Below are 13,996 nucleotides of genomic sequence, written 5' to 3' on the forward strand. Positions count from 1 at the left end.
AATGTTCAGTTGATGGTGAATAGTGTGGAAATGTTTGACAGGAGGCTTTAAAACAATGTCATCTTCAAAACAGCCAATGACCCAGTGAACTTCATCTCCATATCCCATCATTTTGACTGGCAGTTACTCTGGAGTTATGAGCAATAGCTCATTTCACAGAGCCAATAAAATTCTCCACCAGACAGATCCCATCAGCCTGAGCCGGGGACCAATAGTGTGTCACTGCAAACCAAATCAGACAAAGCACATAAATTACTCAGTCATCCTCTGGGTCTAACGACACTGGATTATTAGTCTCCAGCCTTCTCTTACAGTATATGCTGTTTTCAAGGACACGGATAATAGACATCATGATGGTGTTCTATTGTGTCTTTGATCTCTTGCTATAACAATTAAATCTATTTAAAAGGAAAAACCCTCCTTTTGTGGGTAAACAACATTAGAGGGGTCTATTTATGAAGATGTCATTAGTGAGGGTTGGAAGTGTGTGTGTGTGTGTGTGTGTGTGTGTGTGTGTGTGTGTGTGTGTGTGTGTGTGCGTAGGGGGGTCACAGAGGGATGTGGACTGATTAATTTCAGACTGAGTCTGATTCATCATAGCCTGTAACTTGATTGCACTTTAAAAAGGTGCTCCTCTCGAGAAGCCAATCCAGTGCTATTCAGGCCAAATCCATCTCCCAAGGACAGTCAAATCAGTTCCTCTGCTGCTCCATGTGCTGCTAAGAAACTCACACAAGATGACCGGGAGACTGTAGACTTATAATCTAGCAAGACAAAGGGTATTGACAGTTTCTGTTGTAAATCTTAATTTGCTTTAACACTGTGTCACGAAACACATTTTATTCACCATTTGAGATGATAAAGAGAATTGAGAGTTGAACTAATCAACTTAAACAAAGGTGGACAAATATTTTTGAGTCTGAAGTCATAACACCAGCATGTATATAAATGAATAACTGAATGTCTATTAGTTTTGATAAATGTGTTATGGGTGGTGGTGGTGTGGTGGTGTTAGAGCAGTGGATAAGACACATGCCTTTGGTGTGAGAGACCCGGGTTTGAATCCACTGTGAGACACCAATGTGTCCCTGAGCAAGACACTTAACCCCTAGTTGCTCCAGAGGCGAGCGACCTCTGACATATATAGCAGTTGTAAGTCACTTTAGATAAAAGCGTCAGCTCAATGTAATGTAAATGTGTTATGTTGTCATCTTTGGACAATGTATTTATTGCTTCTAAAAACAACATTTCTTAATGACACACAAAATTTTTAAAAAGATAATTGCAACTTTTTTTTTTCTCAGAATTGCGCAATATAAACTCACAATTCTGAGAAATGAAGTCAATTGCGACTTTTTGTGAGTTATTAACTTGCAATTATGAGAACATATCTTTTTTTCTCCTCAGAACTGGACTTTATAACTCACAATTGCAAGTTTATATCTCACAGTTTTGAGGAAAAAAGACAGAACTGTGAGTTTATTAGGGAATTCTGACTTTATTTCTCGCAATTGTGAAATTATATCTTGCAATTCTGACTTTATAAATCGCAATTGTGAGTTTATATCTCAATAAAAAAAGTCAGAATTGCAAGATGTAGACTCACAATTGCGAGAATGTGAGTTAAAAAGTCGCAATTAACTTTTATATTTTTTATTCAGTGGTGGAAGTTTTTACTCCAGAAAACATTTATTTAAATGCTGACAATTTGGGCTACAAAAAAAACTGTTCAATTCTTTAACATGATTTCCTATTGGTGCATGGTGTCACAAAATGTCAGTGCATTTTATAAGAAAAAAAGTTTGTTTTTTCTTCATATTTAAGGCCTTTCAGAAAAATATTATAAAAAGCTCACTTCATGAAACAGAAGAAATTTAAATAGCAACATAAAAAAAATTCAAACTGCTTTTTTGATAACTAAAAACTCTCCCTATAAATATGCTGTTTATAACTTTAACACATTTTTGTCCAATCTATTATGTCTTGCCTAAATGTATAGTTTTTATCGTTCACTTCTTAATCCAACAACTATAAGAAATATCACATTTTAGTTTACTATATATATATATATATATATATATATATATATATATATATAGTATATATATATATATAAACCTACTTTTGCTGTTTTTTTTTTTAAACAAATATAAAATCACTGCTACAGAATACAGTTATTTGTGTAATTAGCCCCAGTATCCGCGATTCAAAGAATAATGTCAGATGAAACATATGTTGGAGGACTGCTACTGAATTTATTCAGTCACTGTAGATATTGTCTAAAAAAACTGAGGCACTGTTGTTTCTTTCTATGCAAAACCTTACAAATCATTCAATCCACCTGCAGGTTTTTTTTTGCAAGTGACAAATCACATCCATATATTAACAATTGACAATACAAGATTCCTGGTTAATAGTCAACAAAAAAGAAATCACTCTAATGGAAAGAAAAAAAAACACAAATACAGAATGCAGAGGTTAACTGGAATTACAATATATACATGATTAAATGGCAATGTCCTGAAATGTCTTGGAGGCTGTTCACACAGGACACATTCTTTTATTCCTTTGCTCTGATTAGTTAATGATTTGTCTATGTAGATGTAAAATACTGAGGACGATTGTCTTGTTTTTTAAGCACTTCACACAATGTACATTGCAGATGTTGATGCCACATTATTCTGTTCTATTCTACGGTGTTGTGTCTAGCTGGTTTAGAAGATTTTCTTTGCAAACAACTTAGAATTTGGCATTAATGACGCCACCCACATTTTAGAACAGGCTTGACTTTGCGTCTATGATGCCTTACAATGCTAAGTAGCTAGAAAACACACTAGATTTCTTTACACAGCTTTTGGGTCTGCTACACTGGTGCACTACTAAGACTAGACTGGATTTCATCTGAAGAAAAAAAAGAAAGACAATTTTGTCATTCTTATCCTCATGTTGTTCCAAACCTGCATGATTTTTCTTTTTCTTTTTTCTTTTCTTGTGGAAAACCATAAAATATATTTTTAAAATGTCTGCCACAATAAAAGTCAATGTAATCAAATGTTGTTTAGACCCTGATGTTCTTTAAAATATCACTTTACATTAAGGTCTCTTTTGTTAACACACACATTAGTTGATAAAATAAATACAATTGCCCATTGCTTATGTTTATTCATAGGGCATTACATGGATAGTTAGTTTTGTCCATTGTTAGAGCAGTTCATGTAGACCAATGTCAACAAATGAAACCATATTGTAAAATGTTAGGTAAATATTTTTCATCTTCCATAGAACAAATTAAGTCATACAGGTTTGACATGAGGGTGAATAAATTGATAGAATTTTCTTTTTTTAGGTGAACTATCCCTTTAAGAAATACAGAAAATTCACAGTCAACACATGACCTTTGGCTTTGAAGAGGTCCACAGGTGTTTGTCAAAGAGCCATGAATGACAGCAGTCACCACTGATGACAGTAGCATATACACACTATTTTAATTTCTGTGATTACAGTAAGCGGTCAGCTGGTCAAGACATATTGCTACTCAGTGGCAGCTTCTTGGAATGGAGTCTCAGATCTGCTGGTCAGAAAGTGTAATTGACACCCACAACATGTCCACATATTTTGACCCTTGAGTTTCAGGATTGGACTTGACCCAGTCTTATTGTAAAAGTTCCAACTACAACCACTAGAAACTCTTTTGAGTCAATGGTGCACAACATTACTTCAGTCTTGTCAACAAGACCTGGCAGATTACCAAGGCTGATGGAGTGTCAGAGGAGAGCGGAAACACTTTGTCGCTATATACGGAGTAGAAAAAACTTCCATTCAAAACCCCATCCTGGATGCTGCCGTTAAACTTCCGAGTGCAGACCCTGGTGTGAGAACCACCTGTTAAGGAAATAGAGCCCCATCCTGCAAGGAACACAGCGGTTAGATCTTGCTCAAAAGCATCTGTCTCTCTGGTTGGAGGTATCTGCACACCACCAGTCTCACCTTTTAATTCGGCTGATCTGCTCGCACAGGAAAGACAGGTACTGAGTGAGCTTAAACCATGGCGATGATGAGGGTTCCCCCCACCAGTGTGCACGTGGGCCAGAGGAGCGAGCTAATGATGGCCCCGCGGCCATAGAGACGTGTCAGGAGGACGCTGTCCTGCTGCTCCGAGGGGGTCGTAGTAGCACAGAACCTGCTGGTGAGTCTTCAGTCGCTCTGAGATGTTCATCACAATGCTATGCATCAGCGTGTGATCCTTGCGGCACTTTGGGATGTAAAAACACTGCAGGGAAAGAAGGAAGTGCATTAACTTCAGTACTGCACTGCATAGGGCCATTTATCATGTTCAGAAACATACTGTGATGTCATCTTAGGGACAAATTTTAAATAGTCATTTTAGATGATTACATTAATTAACGGGTGATTAGTAAGTGTCACTAGTTTGTCCATATATAAGCAAAGAGACAAGCCAGGATTGATGTCCTAAAGCATCATAAAGATCACAAGCACTTCTGAACCCTGATGAAATTGATATATGCTTGCTCATATTATCTTTTTTGTTGTTGTTGCCAGTTTAACAAGTGTGCTTGGTGTCAGAGAAGAACTGCCCATGCATCACTATTTACTGCTAATGTGATATATCCCTATAGTTAATGCATATGGTTAGGTGTGGTGTACCTCAGGGTGGGGCCTCATGGGCCTCCTCATTGTATGACAGCCGCAGAACTTTGCCGTTCAGACTGACGAATACTTGAAGACAGGGAAACCTGGAGCTCTTCCTGCACTCTGAGCCGCAACTGTAGCTGCAGTTAATCTCAGCAACTATGCTAGAGTTTAGCACTGTACAGTTGGACTCCTCTGTCCACACGCTGAGAGAAAAAAAAATGGGCAGAGAAGTTGAAAAAAGTTAAGAAATCATTTATATTTATGGCGTTACATGCATTTATCATTCAAGATAAAGCGAGATGGCTGGTGGTTGACATGCTGCTGGAGAGCTTCCTACAGTTTTAGATTTTCAAGTGCCTTAATATTAACTGGAATGAATGAGTGATGCATTTATACAGCGCTTTATTGTGTATTGCTGTACACCCAAAGCGCTTTACAATCATGTGGGCAGGTCTCTCCTCAACCATCACCAGTGTGCAGCATCCACCAGGATGATGCAACAGCAGCCACAGGACAACGGCGCCAGTGCGCTCACCACATACCAGCTACAGCTGGAGAGGAGAGAGAGAGAGAGAGCCAATCAAGTGGATGGGGATTATTAGGAGGCCATGACTGACAAGGACCAGTGGCGGCAATTTGGCTAGGACACCAGGGTTACACCCTTACTCTTTACAAGATGTGCCATGAGATTTTTTTTATGACCACAGAGAGTCAGGACCTTGGTTTAACATCTCATCCGAAGGACGGTGCTTTTTTGATAGTATAGTCCCTATCACTATACTTGGGTGTTAGGGCACATACAGAGCACAGGGTGAGCACACTCAATTTAGGGTTAGACCTAAGGCTAGACCCTAACCCTAACTTAACCTAACCCTCTTCCAACAGCAACGTTGTTTTTCCAGGAGGTCTCCCATCCAGAAACTGACCAGGGTTAGCCCTGCTTAGCTTCAGTGGGCAACCAGTCTTGGGCTGCAGGGCGACATGGCTCCATTCTGTTTAGGTTCAGGTGTGTTTGAGTTAAGCTGAGATCTAGAGAAGCAGGACTGAACCCACCTGACTTAATGTGAGCCTTAACCTGTGGAGAAGTCAAATTACTTGCTAACGAGTCCTTCTTGTATGCTGTTGAAGGGCATATTGGAGGTAAAATTAGCATAAACTCAAAGTTGGCAATATTTACTTTTTAATTCACATTAATCCAAGAAACAATGCATTAATAATAATCATATTTTATGAAACTTGCTCCACATCTAAAAACTTTCCTTTTACTTTTCTCACTATACCTCTCCCCTCTAGCCCATGTCATATAAAGACCACTTTTCATTATCTCAATCAGTTATTAAGGAATTAAATCAAGTGTTTTTTACAGAAGTAAATTTTAATATGTGTTTTTCTACCACTGTAGATTTAATATTTTGCAGATTATTAGTGCCTGACCTTGGCTTAATTTTCCACCTTGCTTAAGGTTGTTTGTATGTGTGCAATGCAGTGACACCAAACTCAGTAATGTATGGAAATCCTAATTTGGTGCTGGCATCCTCATTGAATTTGCCCCTTTCCACCCAAAGACTTATTTTCCCTTTGACTGTAGTGGAGCTTGAACTTCATATTCTTCAAGAAATTTCACCTCAACTTTGAGCTCTTAACACTCAGAGCTATATTTAATCTTTGGTCGTTGTTTCTAAAAACATTTCCTAAGGAAAAGGAGGAGGTGACTTGTGGCCAAGTATGGTGACCCATACTCTGAATTTGTGCTCTGCATTTTACCCATCCTAGTGCGCAGACACACAGCAGTGAGTAGTGAAACACACACACACACACACACACCTGGAGCAGTGGGCAGCCAATGTTGCAGCACCCCGACAGCAGTTAGGGGTTCGGTGCCTTGCTCAAGGGTCTCACCTCAGTCGTGTATTGAGAGCACTGGACATTCACTCCCCCCACCTACAATACCTGCCAGACCTGAGACTAAAACCCACAACCTTTGGGTTACAAGCCTGACTCTCTAACCATTAGGCCATGACTACCCCCAGTCAGTCATTTTATTGCTTATGCACATTTTTCTTAGTTATAAACTAGTCATTTGCTGAGATAATGGATGAACTCCATAACTGCAGAGAGGCAAGCCTACAAAATTGACCAAAAATTAAAGTCTTAAATATTTTTCTTAAATATAACAGTCCATTATAGCCATCCCGTTGCAAACCTTGCAACAAACGATATAACCAAAGCTGCTTTTATTTTTAGTCGTCTTGACACACTAAGTACAATATTTGTACATCAGGGTCACCCTCCATATAGTGATTTGGCCCTCTGTTGTGGTGGCTGATTACATGTTAATGTTTGTCTTTGTGCCAGGCCTCTTGTCTCCTACTCTATGAATAACAGACCTTGTGTTCTTAGGCTATTCCAAAGGCTCAGCTGCCTCTTTAATTGCCTTTGACTACAGTGTACGCCAGCTCTTATCTGTGTGCAATCTGTGGTGGGTCAGTGGTATTTGGAAAAGCTCCACAGAACTCAAGTCGACTTCTATATTGTAATGTTCGGTAATCTGTGTGTTACGGTCAAAAAGAATGAAATCTGGCAAATGTTTGGTACATTGTGGACAATATACTGAGTTTTTTTTTTACACTGACTGATCATGTTTAGGGGCATTTCATAAATAAGTAAATAAGGAGAACAATATGAATATCTATCTATCTGTCTGTCTGTCTGTTTATCTGAAATGTAGAAATGATTTTCCTTGTTTTACATTTTTTAATTTAGAGTTAAGGTTTAATTAGAGTTAAAGTTAGAGTAAGAGTTGGAGTTATTTTTTTATTTTTTTACTTTTTTTTTGGTTTGAATCAATTATAATGCAAAAATAAAGTCGCTCTATAGAAGTTTAGTTTACTTCTGCTTTCTTAACTTAGAAATTGTGAAAAGGATCTATAGCAGAAATTGCAAACATCTGTGGTGAAAATTAAATATGAATACATTAGTATATACATTTGTTTCTTCAATTTAGAGGTTACTTAGAGGTACTCTGTAGTTCTGGATGATTAGACCAAAAAAATCCAAATCTAATTTTTTTTATTTGTATGGGTTGTTTTTTTAAATTTCTGGCAGTTTCATGGTTTACCTTGGTTTTTCGCTGAGTGTGCCTTATTATTAATCAGAATGCATGAAACATGTTACATTTAGCATGAGCAGTTTTGGAATGAATTAAGTCAGAATGGTCTGACTTAAGCTTTGTGAATTTATGCTACATAAAATATATCTACATGAAACAAAAACCGCAGATGGACTGACTGTGGCTCTCTGACACTCTATAGCATTTGATTTGTTACCGCTGTAAACAAAGCAGTACTGCACTTTTAAACACTACATTAATATGTGTAAACATGAAGGTGAGGTGGAAAAAAATACCATCTAAACTTCTCTGAAGACAGTCATTTCCCCTCATATAAACTCCCACCCACAATTCAGTATTGGCCGATATTTTGTGCATCGTGAACAGTGGGCTTTCTCTGCCTGCTACAGTATTTTCTCCCCTTTGTGTTTGTCTTACTATTCAATTCAGCATTTGAATGGGTAGAAATTACTGAACGCCCCTTTTAATTCTGTGGTTTCAGTGTATTTTTGTGCAGTACTGTTCTTGAGAAGGTTTCTGGGCAACTTTACCTGTCTGAGTAAGAGCGCACCATTGTGATGCCTAACACAAAGTACATCATGGCAGAGAAAAGGATCATGCTGAGGCCTAAGAGAATGGCTCTGTCCTCTCCAGCCTTCAGCGCTGTGACTGTCCTCCTCTTCTCCAAAACATCATACTCACGAATCTTCTGATAAAAGGTCCTGCTAGAGTTACATAAGTCACAAGACACACAAAAGGGGAAAGGGGGGGGGGGTAGATTAATGAAGGCATGGTGTTTGCCAAACCTAATATAACAAGATTCATTTCATTAGTCCTTATCTCATTAAAAAACAAAACAAAACAAAAAAACAACACTATTTTAGACAAAGGATTTAGGTTAAGTTCAGAACTCCAATGACACACATATATCTGCTACTGTTATATATGCATAGTTAGTTCCTTTCCAAATATTTAGCTCATGATTCTTTAATCGTGCTTTGAGAGCAGGTCATATTGCTTTTGAAGATTATGCATGGGTGTGAAGGCAAGCTGTCTAACCTGTCTATCTTTATCAGTGACCTTTTGATAATTACTGTGATGTACAGTGGTCAAAAGCATTACAAATTTACAAGCCACTTCCTGTGATTGGTTTACGTCAGAATTAGTTTCAACATTAAAATTACATTGTCTGTTACTGTAAAATCCATGTAAAACAGCAGTTATACTTAAAACTGCTAATAATAGTTAATGAATTTCCGTTCATTAAATAATCTCAGATGCATCAGTTCTAGAATGATGAGAGTAATTTTTATTAAGAAGAAGCTGCATGTTTTATAGGGATGCAAAGGTTGGCTGATCAAAGTTTTAATTTTGAATTTATTTTTAAAAAAGGGTTGTAAATGCAATGTCACTTTTTGTTAATTTCCTTACTTCTGAGCCATTCATTATTCAATTAAATCTTATTTTTAAATGCACTACTAATTTAATATCACTGTTAAATCTCAAAATGAATATCATTTATTCTGTACAAGTTTCCCTTTTAAACAAATGATTTTGTTTTTGTTGTGATATTTTTTATTTATTTAGACAGATTAATTTAAAACATCTTGTTACATGCACTTACTATTATAATAATAACAATACATTTGCAAAATGACATGCAATTAACCTTAAGCCAAATCCTAACCCTAACCATACTGGTAGTAAGTACATGTAGTTAAATCATATTACTCGGTAGCCTACCTGTAACAAGGACATCTTAAAGTAAAGTGTAACCCTATTTTTTACTATTATGTTTATTACCATATTACCCCTCTGTACTTAAAATCAACATGAAATCAAACATGCAACCTCCTTACAGAGATCCTAGAAAATGATAGTTTAGCTTAGTGCTACACAGGTGGTTCAGTCAGTTAGTTAGTTGAGTCATTGTAGTTTACCTTCTCTCACTTCCTGATCCTTGAGCTCCTTTGCTTCCAGCCCACAGAAACATTCTAGCTATTCCAGTGTGTGCAGCTCTCTCTGAAGCACTCAAATAAGACTGCTGGGATGACCTGACGAGAAAAAAACACACTTAGTTTACCATGTTCTCCCTCCACACAGGTTGATCTGCAAACTGCTCCCAGTGCGAAAAGATGAATGTTTTTTTTTTTTAAATATATCCCCTGAAACTAACAGTCTTCAAAAAAGGTGAAATGTTACAACCACAGTATTAAACAAGTGACTTCATCATTCTGGACAAACGTAGAAAGTCCAAAAAGAGAATCCATCAGTCTTCAAACAGAGAAAAAGAAAGTTTCCATAATCCTCAGCAGCGAACAAAGTCCGTCTCATGTGGTTGGAACCAGTTCTCGATAAATAAATCTCACTCCAGGCACTGAACTAAGCATCTGCTCCTTCATTTCCTGCCTGTTGGTTTGGTATTGACTATTCATGGGCTGGCAAGTGGCAGGGTGGAAAATAATAATTAGAGTAGTGAGCAAGGAGAGGAGGACCATTCACGGCATTGATCCCTTCCTCCAGCCCCGACGGAGAGAGTGAGAGAGGGAAGAGAGAGGGAGTGCCGCTCAAAGCCTCCTCCTCCTCCTCCCATGCACCCTGTTGCTGATTGGTGTTGATGGAGAGTCCTGTAGCATCAAGGTGACACAGGTGTTTTGCGAATGACTGACTGCACACTCCTGCCCTCAGATGCTGTCCAGACTCATCACCCAGCCTGTTCTTTTCACAGAGTCTATCATGCGTTTAAATGTAAATCTGATGTGATGAGCTGAGCTTGTGTCATTTTGAAAAACTCAAATTATAATCAAGCACTTAGTGGGACGGTATCTATCTATCTGTCTGTCTGTCTGTCTATCTATCTATCTATCTATCTATATCTAAAATCATAAGTCATTCAACCCCTAATATATATGTGTGTATATATAATGGTCATGCTAACCATTACTAACATTACTGGATCTTATATCAATGTATTTACCAGGTACCTCAGATCTTAAATCTTTGAAAATACATATACCGATGTACCAACTTGACTTATTGAGCAATTTCCAGTTTCTGGCTGACCTGCCCACAAAGGTACAGAGCAACATTTTATCTAAAATGTATGTCTGAAAAGCAACAGTGAGCAAATCTTTGCCCTGCAGTGGAGAGCTGTAAAAGTCAACGATGGGAATATGCCACATATCATATTTGTGCATGCTGACTCTCTTTCCTATGCTGAGTGGGCCGGAACACAGGGCGATGAATTAGATAAGAGTTAGACGCAGACAGGAAGCACTGACCCAAGGAAACCCATTGTCCCCACTGCACCTAAAAAAACAGCTGCCAAAAATGCCAGGGCAACGTGGCACCGAAAACCACAGGCAGTGTTTTTAATATAGAATGGCTGTCTTTAAAAAGCTTGGTATGGCCTTGACAGTTGTTGGTATTTGCCCTTCTGGTCACCTTAGCTGGGTAAGTAACGCCTTACAGGGGCCTTTTTTGTTGCAAAAAAACACAGACATCTGGCGTTCACCCAAAACAGCTGGAACGATCATCCAATGTGGCTGCGCATGATGGGATTTACTAAACCCATATTGTCACTGCAGTGATTTATGAGCCATTGTTGATACTCCACATTAGCTCGGTTGAAATAAAATCATGAAAAACTCTTTTCTTCCCCCTCCTAGTAGTGCAACAATAGTTCAGCCATTTTTAAAAAAAGTCCAAAAGTTCCAATAGCTACTTTCAGTTTGTTCAGAAATTGATTCACTGATTTCCTGAAGTCCCTATGCTGCATTTTAGATATTTGTTTTGTAACATTATATATAGTCACAACCTGATATGTCACGCATACAGCGCTGGACATGGATAGACGTCCTGGTACAAAACGAAGTACTTTAAAAGAATACCTTTAGTGTATTGCCATTACTGTGGCAACCAACAACAGCACAGTTGAACCCTGCGCACATTTTTATACACTGAAAAAAAAATTATACTACTTTTTTTTAAGGTAAGTGGTTGCAAAAAATATATTTTAGCTACATAAAAAAATATTGTTGAAAGTTAGTCAACTAAATTTGTTTATTTAAATGTAGCTAAAATACATTGATTGCAACCACTTACCTTAAAAAATTAAAACAAACGACAGTCAGTTTAAACTGAAGGTTGCTGGACGTGATATAATGTTCCTTACATCTTAGCAAATATGTAGTGGTCCATGGATATTGATGTGCAGCAAGGAATCATAGTTTCTGACATTTATATGTGCCTGATTTTGACACTGGGGAAATAAATCAATTAAAAAATTGCCTGTGAACGCATTTTGTAAAAACAAAATAGGTTGGTCTAAATCCGGGTCACTTATATCAATGTTATATATATCATCAAAAGTAGCTATATAGACCAAAATCATTGATTGTGCCAGGCTGTAAATGTTTTTTTCTGCTGTAAAGTTGGGCATTTTTACATGGGAAGTCTATGGGACTCCCTTTTCTCCCTTTTGGAGCCAGCCTTTTGCTTCCTCAATGCTGTCTAAAAAATGCTAAGCTGTAGGACATGTCAGGAGATAATGATATATTCATAGTTTTGTATAAATTCTGTTTTAGTCATGCTTTTTCAAGCCATTTAGTATGTTAGACAACATGAGAATGTGTTTGTCCAGGCTGGGCTGCTCCTCTCTCTTCAGCTAAATTACATGCTAATGTTGCCTTCTGGAGGCCTGACACATGAAAATGATAAATAATTATTGCTCTTTCACATCACAACTGTCTGGATAAAGCCCAGGTGTCTCAGTGCAAACCACCTGAGAACTACAACCAGAGTTTAGTCCACTGCATTCAATTGCTTTTATTTAAAGCAAATATTTTCATCGATGTTTACATCTAAATTAATAAGTCGCATTATGCACCTTACTCAAAACACATTTCAATGACTTATTTCTCAATCTTTTTTTAAGATGTTTGTGGACTCGGGGTATAGGACGTCCCAGTTAAACGCATGTAGCTGCCTTTGCGTTCATTGTGTCTCATTAACAATGTCGCATTCATTAGCAATATGATCTCTGTTCACCCTTGTTATTTAACACATAATTACACACCTAATGTTGCATGAAATTATTGCTCTAATGACAAAAACAGAAGTGCACTCCAAAGGACAGGTTAAAGAAGAGCTAAATGAATTGTTCAGAGCTGACTGAAACAATGTGTCAGTCACCGAGCACATAGAGATACCGTAGATATGCAATCAGTTGTTAACTCTTAGGACCAGAAAGACAATAATAATACAAACTATTGGATATTTTCACCTGGATAACAAGGTATGAAATAATATGTGACAAGATCACCTGTATTCCTATTTCACGCCTCTCTAGAATACTTGACTTTGATTTGTCATTCAGAGGTCAAGTATTTTACTTTTTTTGCCATTGTTTAACAGTCCGTCAATGCAGGAAGCTGAAATTAGCATGCTAATTTTGTATCAAACCTCCAAATCATTCTTTCTTGTTTCATATGAACGCAACTAGTGCTGTCATTATTATTTAAGTTACTGTCATTTTATTGCAATGTCGTTCTTGTTGATAAGCAAATTGTACTTTAACTCTATGTCGAGGTACTGATCACTCGATTTGGAAATGTCACCCAAAGATGGCAAAAACTGGTGAATCAATGGCCATTTACAGGGTTGGATAGATCATTTTTCATGCTAAAACTGTATTCACTATTCGGTTATTGTTTCAGATCATGACAACTGTTTCTTTTTCTGCTAATTTACTGCTCTCATCAAGCAAACATAATTACCTTTTAATGGAGCATTTTCAGGTCTATTACTCTAATGAGATTTTTATTTTGGAGTCTTTCAGTGCTGCTGGCCAGAATTCGAACATTATCTAAACACATGCATATGGAATATAAATATGCCTTGTTTTGCACAGCAGATTAAAATGTGTGCAGACGAACTGGAGAGAAATTCACACATAGCAATAAGAGTGATTTATTATTACTTAAACTGTATACATTTATGACATAAATATGTGAACTGAATCCAAAAAGCTGCGATAAGAAACCTAGACTTCATGACTATCCAAACTACCCAAGTCTATTTACAAAGCTGAATGAATTATTTACTACATATAAACTGCTCCTGAGGAAATTCCCTCACCGTTTACATTAAGAACTACCAGGGATATAAAGATGTTTTATATGGGGTCAATAAAACTGTTCAGAGGTAAATTAGGTTTATTTGGAGAGTGGCTTT

General features: G+C 37.4%; 1 pseudogene; it reads right to left on the reverse strand.

The window, feature by feature from the left end:
- Window positions 1-3,983: 3,983 nt before the first annotated feature.
- LOC113078643 (calcium-activated potassium channel subunit beta-2-like) lies at window positions 3,984-10,284 on the reverse strand (annotated as a pseudogene).
- Window positions 10,285-13,996: the final 3,712 nt, after the last annotated feature.

This window comes from Carassius auratus, unplaced genomic scaffold (assembly GCF_003368295.1).
Source record: "Carassius auratus strain Wakin unplaced genomic scaffold, ASM336829v1 scaf_tig00026167, whole genome shotgun sequence".
In the NCBI taxonomy this organism is placed as follows: Eukaryota; Metazoa; Chordata; class Actinopteri; order Cypriniformes; family Cyprinidae; genus Carassius; species Carassius auratus.